This window comes from Musca domestica, unplaced genomic scaffold (genome assembly GCF_030504385.1).
Source record: "Musca domestica strain aabys unplaced genomic scaffold, Musca_domestica.polishedcontigs.V.1.1 128, whole genome shotgun sequence".
Classification (NCBI taxonomy): Eukaryota; Metazoa; Arthropoda; class Insecta; order Diptera; family Muscidae; genus Musca; species Musca domestica.
In genome coordinates, this window is record NW_026712169.1 from 710,644 (window position 1) to 723,759 (window position 13,116).

Genomic DNA, 13,116 nt, shown 5'->3' on the forward strand with positions numbered 1-13,116 from the left:
GTGTTTATTTTTCCAGTAGGCAGGTTAAGTTCGTAAATAGGCCATGTAGGTCTACGTTTTCATATAGCCCCCATGTAACGGTACCTCCTGTTATTCGGTATTTTGATGATTTTAGTGACATTTTTCACCGAAATGGTTTCAAATTTGGTATTTAAATTTCGAAATGGATACTCCAGTCTAAGACTGAAAATTGTCTGTGCAGGTCCACGTCTTCGTATAGCCCCCATGTAACGGTACCTCCTGTTATTCGGTATTTTGTTGATTTTAGCGACATTATTCACCGGAATTTTTTCAAATTTGGTAGTTGAAGTTCGTAATGGATACTACAGCCTAAGACACAAAATTATATGTGCACGTCCACGTCTTCATGTAGCCCCCATATAACGGTACATCCCGATATTCGGTATTGTTATGATTTTAGTGACATTATTCACCGGAATTGTTTCAACTTTGGTATTTGAAGTTCGAAATGGATACTACAGCCTATGACAGAAAATTATCTGGGCAGGTCCACGTCTTCGTATAGCCCCCATATAACGGTACCTCCCAAAATTCGGTATTTTGATGATTTTAGCGTTATTATTCACCGAAATTTTTTCAAATGACGTATTTAGAGTTCGTAATGGGAACTACAGCCTGTGACAGAAAATTGCCTCCCTATATTCGGTATTTTGACAAGTTTAGGTACAATATCCACCGAAATTGTTTGAGATATCGTATTTGACGTTAGTAAAGTAAGTATAGCCTGTGGCAAAAAATTGTCTATGCTGGTCCAGGTCTTAGCACAGCTCCGATATATCGATACCTCCCTATAGACCCAATATAACGGCTATATTCGGTATTTTTAACATTTTAACCGAATTTTTTGAGGATTTTATTTTTTGAAAATTTTCAAATTCGTTCCAAATGGTGGTGGGTATTCAAAGTTCGGCCCGGCCGAACTTACTGCTTTTTAACTTGTTTTTACTTGTTTTATTTAAAGATGTATTTATCGGCGCTGTTGTTCCTCTAAAACATAATTAAATCATCAAAAATCGAAAGTTGTGTTGCAGGGCTTTAAAACCTATTAATGACGAGTGTCACGCTGTTATCACACAGCGATCATGTTCAGATGTCAGAATACTAGCATCACTAGTCGAGCACACACATGTGATCTGGGGCCAAAGAAGTGAGCTAAAAATTAAGCACAATTGCATCGAAGTCATATACGCCTAAGCACATTCCCAAAGCAGGAATAACAAGTAAAAAACCCTCCACCATTTGCAACGAATTAGGAAATTTAAAAAAAATAAAGTTCATTAAAAATTCTGTTAAAATCTTAAAAATACCGAATATGGAAGGTACCGATATATGGGAGATATACTATATTGTGGACCTATATAGACAATTCTATTTTAAGGAGTTGTGAGTACCCCATGTTTAGAATTTCAGACAATTCCATTGAAAATGTGGCTAACATCATCGAAATACCGAATATCGGCGGTACCGTTATATGGGAGCTATACGATATCGTGGACCTATGTAGATAATTCTCTTCCAGGGGATAATATACTCAAAAGGAACTCCTTGTGTGGATTTTCAGACAAATGTGGCTAAAATCATCAAAATACCGGATATAGGGAGGTGCCGTTATATGGGGGATATACGATATCGTGGACAATTCTCTGTCAGGTGGTAAAGTGCTCATAAAGAACTCCTTGTCTGCAATTTCGGACAATTCGATTGAAAAATGTGGCTAAAATCATCAAAAAACCTAATATCGGGAGCTGCCGTTATATGGGGGATATACGATATTGTGGACCTATGTAGACAATTTTCTTTCAAGGGGTAAAGTACTCATATAAAACTCCTTGTGTATAATTTCAGAAAATTCCATTGAAAAATGTGGCAAAATCATCAAAATCTCGAATATAGGGAGGTACCGATATATATCCCCCATATATATAGACAATAATCTTCCGGGGGTAAAGTGCTTGGAAGGAACTTCCAGTATGGTTTTTTAGACAATTCCATTGAAAGTTGTAGTTAAAATGATCAAAATTCCGAATATGGGGAGGTACCGTTATATGGGGACCTATATAGACAATTCTATTTCAGGGGTTAAAGTACTTACAAAGAACTCCTTGTCTGCAATTTCGGACAATTCGATTGAAAAATGTGGCTAAAATCATCAAAAAACCTAATATCGGGAGCTGCCGTTATATGGGGGATATACGATATTGTGGACCTATGTAGACAATTTCCTTTCAAGGGGTAAAGTACTCACATAAAACTCCTTGTGTATAATTTCAGAAAATTCCATTGAAAAATGTGGCAAAATCATCAAAATCTCGAATATAGGGAGGTACCGATATATATCCCCCATATATATAGACAATAATCTTCCGGGGGTAAAGTGCTTAGAAGGAACTTCTAGTATGGTTTTTTAGACAATTCCATTGAAAGTTGTAGTTAAAATTATCAAAATTCCGAATATGGGGAGGTACCGTTATATGGGGACCTATATAGACAATTCTATTTCAGGGGTTAAAGTACTTACAAAGAACTCCTTGTGTAGAAGTTCAGACAATTCCATTGAAAAATGTGGCTAACATCATCAAAATACCGAATACCGGAGGGGTACCGTTACATGGGGCTATACGATATCGTGGACCTATATTAATAATTCCTCTCCAGACGATAAGATACTCCTTGTGGGAATTTTCAAACAATTCCGTTGAAAAATGTGGCTAAAATACCGAATATAAGGGGGTACCTTTACAGGGGGGCTATACGATATCGTGGACCTAAATAGACAATTCTCTGTCAGGGGGTAAAGTACTCACATTCCTTGTGTAGAATTTTAGACAATTTCATTAAAAATGTGACTAAAATCATCAAAATACCGAATACCGTGTGGGGGAGGTACATTTATATGGGGGCTATACGAATCGTGGATCGATATAGCCCATCTTCGAACTTGACCTGCCTGCAGACAATAGACAGAACTGTGCAGAAATTTTTGCTTCCTATCTTTATTCGTTTTGACTGTAGCGCGATTACAATAGACAGACAGCCGGGCGGACAGGGATAAATCGTCTTAAAATTTTACGCTGATAAAGAATATATATATATTTGGGTCTAAAATTATTATTTCCATGAGTTACAAACGGAATGACGAACTTAATATACCCTCTATACTGTATAAAATGCATGTAAGGCATCCAAAGGCAAGGCATTCAAGAGGGGTTCAGCTGAGGCAATGGCCAAGAAGTTCATGACGGCAAAGGCGACGACGGCGAAGAAGGTTTTCATTTTGATCTAAGGAAATTTTATATGTAACAAAAAAAAAATAATAGATAAATAATTGAAAGAAAAATTAATAAATAAATAAATCAACGAAAAAATTTACTAATAGTTAATAAAAAAATAATTAACCAATAAATACATATAAACAAATGATTAAATAAATAAAAATAGAAAAAAGTGTAAAAAATATGTTAAATATTTTTTTATTAATCCAATCATTTTCTATATTCTATTTTAAATTAAATGCTAATTATATGTATATATAATTTTTATTTATTTATTTTTTTTATTTAATTAATATTTACTTTTGTTTGTGTTGTCTGAATATTTAAAAAAAAACTGTATGAATTCAGCAACGATATTCAGAGCTTTTATACTCTATTTTGCCATGGTAAAATCAGAAATGTTTAAAGAAAAATTAATTAAAGACAGGCACGACATTTTGTTTCAATAAAATGAAATAGAAAATAAATTTATGACAGTGGTAATAAAAGTAGTAATGTATAAGCAAGCGTAAACAAAGAACATTACATTCTAGATTTTTCACTCTACCTAAACTAATGTTAAAAACCAGCAAGGAAAAGTCAAAAGTCGGGCGGGCCCGACTACATGATACCCTACACCACTTTGCATATTTTGTAGAGCTCCCATAACAAAAGAATTTATTTCAAGTAGATCATAGATATCAACATTTGGCTTTAGAGCAGTTATAGTTTGCTATAGAGTGCATTATATCACACGCAGAAGGATTATATTAAACATGTTAAAAAGCAGTAAGTTCGGCCAGGCCAAACTTTGAATACCCTCCAGCAATTGGAACGAATTTGGAAATTTTCAAAAAATAAAATCTTTAAAAAAAATCTGTTGAAATTTTAAAAATACCGAATAACGGCATTATTCGGTATTTGAGGTCTATACGACGTGGACCTGAACCAGATCAACAGAACGCAAACATGTACTACTGCTACAACAACAACAACAAAATGGAAATGTACGTCCCGAAACTCACCCCATTTGGGCTGATATGAGCCATTATTTGCACAACAAACCGAATTAAGAATATATATGGGAACTATATCCAAATCTTAGGCGTTCTCGATAAAATTTTGCATAGGTATTTCCGAGCTCTTTAAGATATCTGGTACTAAATATCATTTTTGTGGAGTGCATATTACAAATGTGGAGAACTTAAACACAAAACCGGATGAAATCTATGTATGGATGCTATAGCTATATCTTAACCGATGTTTGGTGTACAATTAACCCGAAATTGGTTGAGGATATATGAGGGAGCTATATCCAAATCTGAATCGATCTTGACAAAATTTGATACACTCATTTCAGAGCGGTATCTGATATCTGGTAACAACGATCATTGTTGTGGAATACATATTATGCTTGTGAGGGGCTTTAAACCCCAAATCGGATAAAACATATATATGGAAGCTATAGCTATATCTGAACCGATTTACAAATTTGAAGTACTGGTTTATAGGATGAATACAGTCGTAATTGCCAAAATTCAGCACAATTGGGCTGATATTAGCCATTTAGTGCACAATATATCTGATACCGGATAGATATATATGGAAGCTATATCCTAATCTGAATCGATCTCGATAAAAATTGATCTGATGTCCGGAACCAAATATTATTCTTCTAGAGTGCATATTATGCATGTGAGGGACTTAAAATACCAAATTGGATGAAACGTATATATAGGGTGAGATGCAAAAACTGCAACCAATTTCAGATTGTTGTCATTTCTAAGGCACTCGTCCGACAGCTGTTAAAATTATTGCAGTGACGGCTCATCATATTGTTTACAACCGTACAAAGGCATTTTGGTGAGAATTTTCCCGAAAAAAAGCTATTCGTGATGGAATTCAAGCGTGATAATGTGATTTCTTTATATTTGGCTTGAAAACCACAAGTGGCTATCGTTAGAGTACTCCAGCATTTAAATGTGAATAAATTTTTTGTGTATCATACCATCCATCGTTACCGTTACGGTGATACTGGTAGCGTAGCCCGACGTCAAGGAAGTGGACAGAAGAAAACAGCAACATCAGCAGAAATGGTTCGAAAAGTAAAAAAGCGACCACGTCGCAGTGGCCGAAAAATGACTCGTGAGCTGAACATATCGCAATATTCCATTCGGCAAATATTGACAAATGAGCTCAGGATAAAGCCATTGAAATTCCAAAAAGTGCAAGAACTACACCGCAACCGAAATAAAATAGACTCAAAAGAGCTAAAGAGTTGCTTCGCTTGGCCGAAAATGGTGAACTGCCGAATTTGGGTTTCTCTGATGGGAAAAAATTCGTTGTCCAGCAGTTTGTAAACAAACATGCCCTGGTGATAGTATGGGCGGGTGCTACAACCTATGACAAAGAACTGGGTATGCAGGCCCACGTCTTCGTGTAGCCTTCATATAATGGTACCTCCCAATATTCGGTATTTTGATGATTTTAGCGACATTATTCACCGGAGTTGATTCAAATTTCATATTTAGAGTTCGTAATTGGAACTGCAGTCTATGGCTAATCTAATCGTATAGGCCCCATATATCAGTATCTCCCTATATTCGGTATTTTGATGATTTTAGCTACATTATTCACCGGATTTTTTTTTTTCAATTTTCGTATTTCATTATTGCAATGGCTTATGACAAAAGTTGCACTTCTTCGTATAAACCCCAATATAACGGCTATATTCGATATTTTTAAGATTTTAACAAAATTTGTAGCGGATCTTATCCTTTTGAAAATTTCCAAATTCGTACCAAATGGTAGAGGGTATTCAAAGTTCTGCCCGGTCGAACTTACTGCACACATGTTTATTTTTCCAGTAGGCAGGTTAAGTTCGTAAATGGGCCATGTAGGTCCACGTTTTCATATAGCTCCCATATAACGGTACCTTTGGATATTTGGTATTTTGATGATTTTAGCGACGTTATTCACCGGAATTGTTTCAAATTTGGTATTTGAAGTTCCAAATGGATACTACAACCCTAAGATAGAAAATTGTCTGTGCAAGTCTATGTCTTCGTATAGCCCCCATATAACGGTACCTCCCGATATTCGGTATTTTGATGATTTTAGCGACATTATTCACGGGAATTGTTTCAAATCTGGTATTTGAAGTTCCAAATGGATACTACACCCTAAGACTGAAAATTGTCTGTGCAGGTCCACGTCTTCGTATAGCCCCCATATAACGGCACCCCGCTATGTTCGGTATTTTGATGATTTTAGCGACATTATTAACCGGAATTGTTTAAAATTTGGTATTTGAAGTTCGTTATGGGAACTACAGTCTGTGACAGAAAATTGTCGGTGCGGATCCAGTTTCGAATTTGAATATGGTAATGGCTTATGACAAACAATGCATATGTATGTCCACGTCGTATAGACCCCAATATAACGGCTATATTCGGTATTTTTAAAATTTTAACAGAATTTTTTAAGGATTATATTTTTTGAAAATTTCCAAATTCGTTGTAAATGGGGAGGGTATTAAAAGTTCGGCCCGGCCGAACTTACTGCTTTTTAACTTGTTTACTTGTTAAAATTGTAGCGACATTTTTAAGTAATTTTTTTAGATTTTAAAATTCCTTCCAATAGATAAAATTTCTTCTTTCTTGTTTTATTTAGAGATATCTTTAACGGCGCTGTTGTTCCTCTAAAACATAATTCAATCATCAAAAACCAAAAGTTGTGTTGCAGGACTTTATTTGAATATCATCAAAGGAACTATGGATGTATCTCGTTTCCTTCTGCATGTTGCAAAGAAATGCACAAAGGCCCCACCGTGTGGCGTTCGGTATAAAAAGTACTGAAATCTTAAATTGGTCATGGAATCAATACTAGCTAATGTCTTCTACTTCGTATGCGGGAAAAGTAATTTATATTAAGTGAATTTATGTGTGATTTTTTTACCCAAAGAGACTGCACTGTAGACCACTATTTCTCTTGCATGTTATAACCTTAACGACTTATTTCAATATAAATCGAAGTAGTTACTTTAAATATTGTAAGGAAAGGTCAAAAGTAGGGCTGGCCGACTATATGATACCCTAAACTCTCTCCGTATTTATTTAGTCTCGTAACCAACAAGTTTAAATTGGGAATTTATGTGAAGTAGATCATACCACTCATAGTAAAATTCGATTGAATATAAAAAAATATTAAATTTGAGCTGATATTACATACATGGGGAGCTATAGCTATATCCGAACCGATTTTCTCCAAATTTGATGTAATTGCCTCTAGACTTAATTTGGTTACAATTAAATCATTTGGTTAAAATTCAGATCATTTGGTCAGATATTGGCCATTTGGTGCACAATTAACACGAAATTGTTTGAAGATATATGGGAGCCATATCTATATTTGAACTGACTCCCACCATTTTTAATAGGGCCAAATATGGGGCACTTGCTATCAATAAAGAAAATTTTTTCGCAATGGATTCGACTCATTCATTTATAAGATAACAATAATTATGATGAATTAAGAATTAAATTAAAAACAATATTTAAAAAAATTTAAAAAAGGATTTGAGACTGGATTGTTATTTCCAAAAAACGTACTGATTCGGGCCAATATACCTAAATTGTATTTCTAAACCCAAGCTATTGCCCAAAATTTTCCAAACAACTTTTTTATATTTATTCAAAAACGAGATAGATCGTAAGTAATCTACAGATGTAGAATTTTGATGTTAATTGTATATTACGTAGAAATAATGCCAGAGTTTGGGCTTGTCACCAAAGCTGCCTTTTTTCTCTATTTAATTGAAAATAAGTGAAAAAATCAATCAATAATACTCTAATCCAATTTTCTGTAAAATTTAATTAAAAGTGTCACTTTCCGTGCTGTACGCGTGACGTTTAACGCAAAATGATCTGAATAAATGAATTTCATCACAGCAGGCGGTTGCTCGAGTCATTTTAGAAATTATCATGAGGTAGACGACGACTTTCCAGTTTTTTTAAAGGTTTTGTGTGTTTGCACAAAATATTAACCAAACATTTATGTGCAATTTTATAGTCTTGTCGTTTCTTTTTCGTATAACCCTTCTTTTTTGTCATTAGCACCCCTTGAGGTGTAAGCACCCTGCCACTGGGTGGTGAAGTTGGTTGATAACATCATCAGTGCGTTTACCCTTTTGCTATATTCAATTTGTTGGCATTTTAAAGTTACAAAAAAATTAAAAACCATAATTTGTCATTTATCGTGTCTCCGGGGGTTTCATGTGGCGCCCAAATGGAATGCGGGAAATGGTTGTGGATTTAGTTTTTATAATCTACACCACATAGTGGTAAGGGCATTATGTCTTTGGTCATTTGTTTGTAACATGGAGAAGGAAGCGAGATAGACCCTTAGATACTATTGAGGATCTTCATAGAATCACTTTCTGAGCCGATTTAGTCCGTCATTCCATCCGTCCATGTATTTTTGTAAACAAAATGCAGATCGCATCCACCACCATACATAGTATGGAGGGTATATTAAGTTCGTCATTCCGTTTGTAACTTATCGAAATAATCATTTTAGACCCAACAAAATGTATATATTCTTGATCAGCGTAAAATTCTAAGACGATTTAGCACTGTCCGTCCGTCTGTTGTAATCACGCTACAGTCTAAACGAATTAAGATAGGAAGCTAAAATTTTGCACAGATCTCTCTTTTGTCTGCAGGCAGGTCAAGTTCGAAGATGGGCTATATCGGTCCACGATATCATATAGCCCCCATATAACGGTACCCCCCGATATTCGGTATTTTGATGATTTTAGCCACATTTTTCAACGGAATGGTCTGAAAATCCACACAAGGAGTTCCATATAAGTACTTTACACCCTGAAAGAGAATTGCCTATATAGGTCCACGATATCGCATATTCCCCATATAACGGTACCCCGCGATATTCGTTATTTTTATGATTTTAGATACATTTTTCAACGGAAATGTCTGAAATTCCACACAAGGAGTTCTTTGTGGGCACTTTACCCCCTGACAGAGAATTCTCTTTATAGGTTAACGATATCGTATATCCCCCATATGACGGTACCCCCGATATTCGGTATTTTGATGATTTTAACTGAGTTTTTAATGGATTTTTTTTTTTTTTTTGAAAATTTTCTAATTCGTTTCAAACGGTGGAGGGTATTCAAAGTTCGGCCCGGCCCAACTTACTGCTTTTTTACTTGTTATCCGATTGAGATGAAATTTTCCAAAAAATATTTGTTTGGCCCAAGGACGAACCCTATTGAAATTGGTGATAATCGGATCAGATTTAGATATAGCTCCCATATATCTTCAACCGATTTCGGGTTTATTGTGCGCCAAATGGCCAATATCAGTTCAAATGACCTGGCACATCTGAGCGAATTCAGTCTGGAAGCAATTTCGCGAAATTTGATAAAAATCAGTTCAGATATAGCTATAGCCCCTATATATATATGTTTCATCCGATTTGGGGTTTTAAGTCCCTCACATGCGTAATATGCACTCCACAAGAATGACATTTGGTACCAGATATCAGACACAGCCCAGAAATACGTCTGCCAAATTGTATTAAGATCGGTGGAGATTTAGATATAGCTCCTATATGTATCTTCAACCGATTTCTGGTTTAATGTACACCAAATGGCTAATATCAGCGCAAAAGATGCGAATTTTGGCAATTCCGACTGAATTCAGCCTGAAAGCAAGTACTTCAAATTTTGGTGAAAATTGGTTCAGATATAACTATAGCTGTTATATACAGGGGGAGATAAAAATACTGCAACAAAGTCAAACCCCATAATTTTTACATTTTTTTTAATTTCATTGAATGAAAACAAAAAATTTCGGAGATAGCATCAAATTTTGCAATAAGTTTAGATTTATTCGAATTGGTCACCTTTGGCACGAACTATGGTTTTCAAACGGCCAATGAAACCGTCACACGCTGCCCGAATGTTGCTCTCCGGTATTTTGGCCCATTCCCAGCTAATCGACACTTTGGTATTTTTTGCCATGCTTTTCAAAATACTCCAGAAACAATAATCCAACGGATTGGTATCCGGAGATTTTGGTGACCATTGTGCGCTGGAAATGAAGCGAGGAACACCATTTTGTAACCATTCTTTGGTGGCGCATGCTGAGTGCGATGGTGCTGAGTCATGTTGGAATGTCCAAGGTCTGCGGGCAAAATGTTTGCGCGCCCAATGCTTTAATACACCCTCCAGAATATTTTCGCGATAATATTCGGCATTTATTCTGATGCCACGGTCGATTAATACGAGCGGAGAGCGACCATCGGCTATTATGGCGGCCCACACCATCACCATGACCGGCGCTTGAGTTCTGGTTCCCAAACGAAGGTGCACATTTTCAGCAGACCTCTTTGGCAAGTAAACACGATCATTTCGTTTGTTTACAAACTGCTGGACAACAGATGTTTTCTCATCGGAGAAAACCAAATTTGGCAGTTCACCACTTTCGGCCAAGCGAAGCAACTCTCTCAATCTCTTTTGAGTCTATATTCTTTTTGTTGCGGTGTAAGTTCTTGCATTTTTGGAATTTCAATGGCTTTAGCCCGACCTCATTTTTCAATATTTGCCGAATGGAATATTGAGGAGTGCTCTAACGATAGCGACTTGTGGTTTTCCAGCCAAATATAAAGAAATCGCACTATCCCGCTTGAATTCCATCACGAATAACTTTTTTTCTGGAAAATTTTCACCAAAATGATTTTGTACGTTTGTAAACAATATAATTAGCTGTCACTGGAATAATTTTAACAGCAGTCGGACGAGTGGCTTAGAAATGACAGCAGTCTGAAGTTGGTTGCAATTTTTTCATCCCGACCTGTATATTTGATATAATATCAGCCCAAATAGACTGAATTTCGGGACGTACGTTTCCATGTGGAACTCGCCTTCTCGAAGTGATATCATACACTCTATAGCAATGTTAATCGGTATAAAAGATTAAAATGTCTCCGACGAATTTAGTGAAAATCGATTCAGAATTGGATATGCCCCCTATATTTAGTTCCCACTGAAACCAAACTATAATTGCTCTAAAGCCAAATGTTGATAGGTGGTATGATCTACTTGAAATAAATTATTTTGTTACGGGAGCTCTACTAAATATGCATAGTAATGTACTGGTTTCATATAATCCTTATCGAAGTCATATCAGGCACTATACAGCAATGTTATTTGGTTCATAGTTGGTATGATCTACTTCTCATAAATTCCCAAGAGAAACTTTTTGCTTACGGGAGCTCTACTAAATATGCATACTGGTGTAGGGTGTCATATAGTCAGCCCCGCCCGTCTTTTGATCTTTACTTACTGGTTGTAATAATTGTTATATGACATATCAGATTCCTTGGGAGGTATGCATTTCGAAGTTTTAAATTGGCCTGTGCGGATTAACAATTTACAATCAGATATTAATTTTAGGAAGACGTCGAGGAGTGGAAAGCGTATATAAAAAATAGATCGGATTTTTTCTACTCCCCACTAAAATTATCTCGGCAGACACAGGTTTTCAATTTTGTCAGTAGTTCAAAATCTGAGTTAATTAAAAAAATTTACGCAATATTTTTTTTTAAAACTGTGTGTTTGTTGATAAATATACCTATTCTCCAAAGAAGCAGGATGTATTATTATTTATTTATTTATATTTATTTTTATTATTTATTTTATTTTATTTATTTTTTTTTTTTTTTTTTGAAAATGTTTATTACCGTTTCCAACTTCCTTCTGATGGCCCATGAACGATATTTTCTAGGTATTAATAATAAAACTGCTTATTCTTACAAAATTCCAACATCCTATTTATGTACCTTCACACAAAATAATATATCCGACTGCAATAAATTCGAACCATCTTGTTTATTCCTTATCTACTCCCCCTATTCATTCCTAACATCCTTTTCACAACATCCATGATATTGTCACATAAAAACAAGTAACAAGTATTCCCCAAAGGCTAAATATATGAAGATTTCAACATATGACTGAATATATCCGCACTCAATCTAGCTATCCATAACCGATTATGGCATAGTTGTCAATAACAATTTTCTACGCATATTATCAACAGGGTCACAGATGTTTTTATTTTCCACTTATTTGGCACGATGGCATGAGGGAACAGTTTACGACCTGTGGACAAGTCCATAAATTGCAATTTGACAAACTACCGAGCGACCGACCGAACAACTAACCAATCAAACAACCAACCCCCCACCCATTGGCATTGCACTGAACCTTGACACTGTTGACCGTTGCAATTCGCACACAACAAATACATAATTGGTCACATCCACTTTACTTGTAATGGATACCCTTAGTCTTTGTTACTAAACAATTCAACAGACACCCTTAACGAAGTACTCTCCATGGTGCAAAAAAAAAAAAACAATTCCAATATTGGGTGTTTTTAACCCAAAAAATAAAATTTGTTTTATGAAAGGAACACCAATTTTTTGCATTAACAACGCAGAGATGAAAAAGATAAAATTGTTTTTTTGTTGCATCGAAGGTGTTGTTGGGGGAGAGGGGGTGTTTATCTTATACAGAATACACATTCTTAGACATACAACAACGGTATAAAACAACCTAATAGAATGCTCTGTAAGAGTAGAATCGGCTCGACATCAAAAAATTGAGTTTGCTCGATTTTTTTTCTTTAATCAAATTCAACCGAGTTTTTCGGAGGCCTAATGGCAATACCTTCACTGGAATTGCCAGAGTCAGTCAAAGTTGTTCTTGCTTATCAAACTATGTTCATAATTTCTTTGAAAATAATTTATTGGCATT

At 35.5% G+C, this 13,116-nt stretch overlaps 1 long non-coding RNA gene across 1 annotated transcript in view; it reads right to left on the reverse strand.

Moving 5' to 3' along the window:
• Positions 1–3,201: 3,201 nt before the first annotated feature.
• LOC131800728 (uncharacterized) overlaps positions 3,202–13,116 on the reverse strand; it is a 74,095-nt gene continuing 64,180 nt past the window's right edge. Inside the window, exon 3 of the long non-coding RNA XR_009341510.1 lies at positions 3,202–3,300. This is a non-coding gene — a long non-coding RNA (uncharacterized LOC131800728). The remainder of the gene's footprint in view (positions 3,301–13,116) is intronic.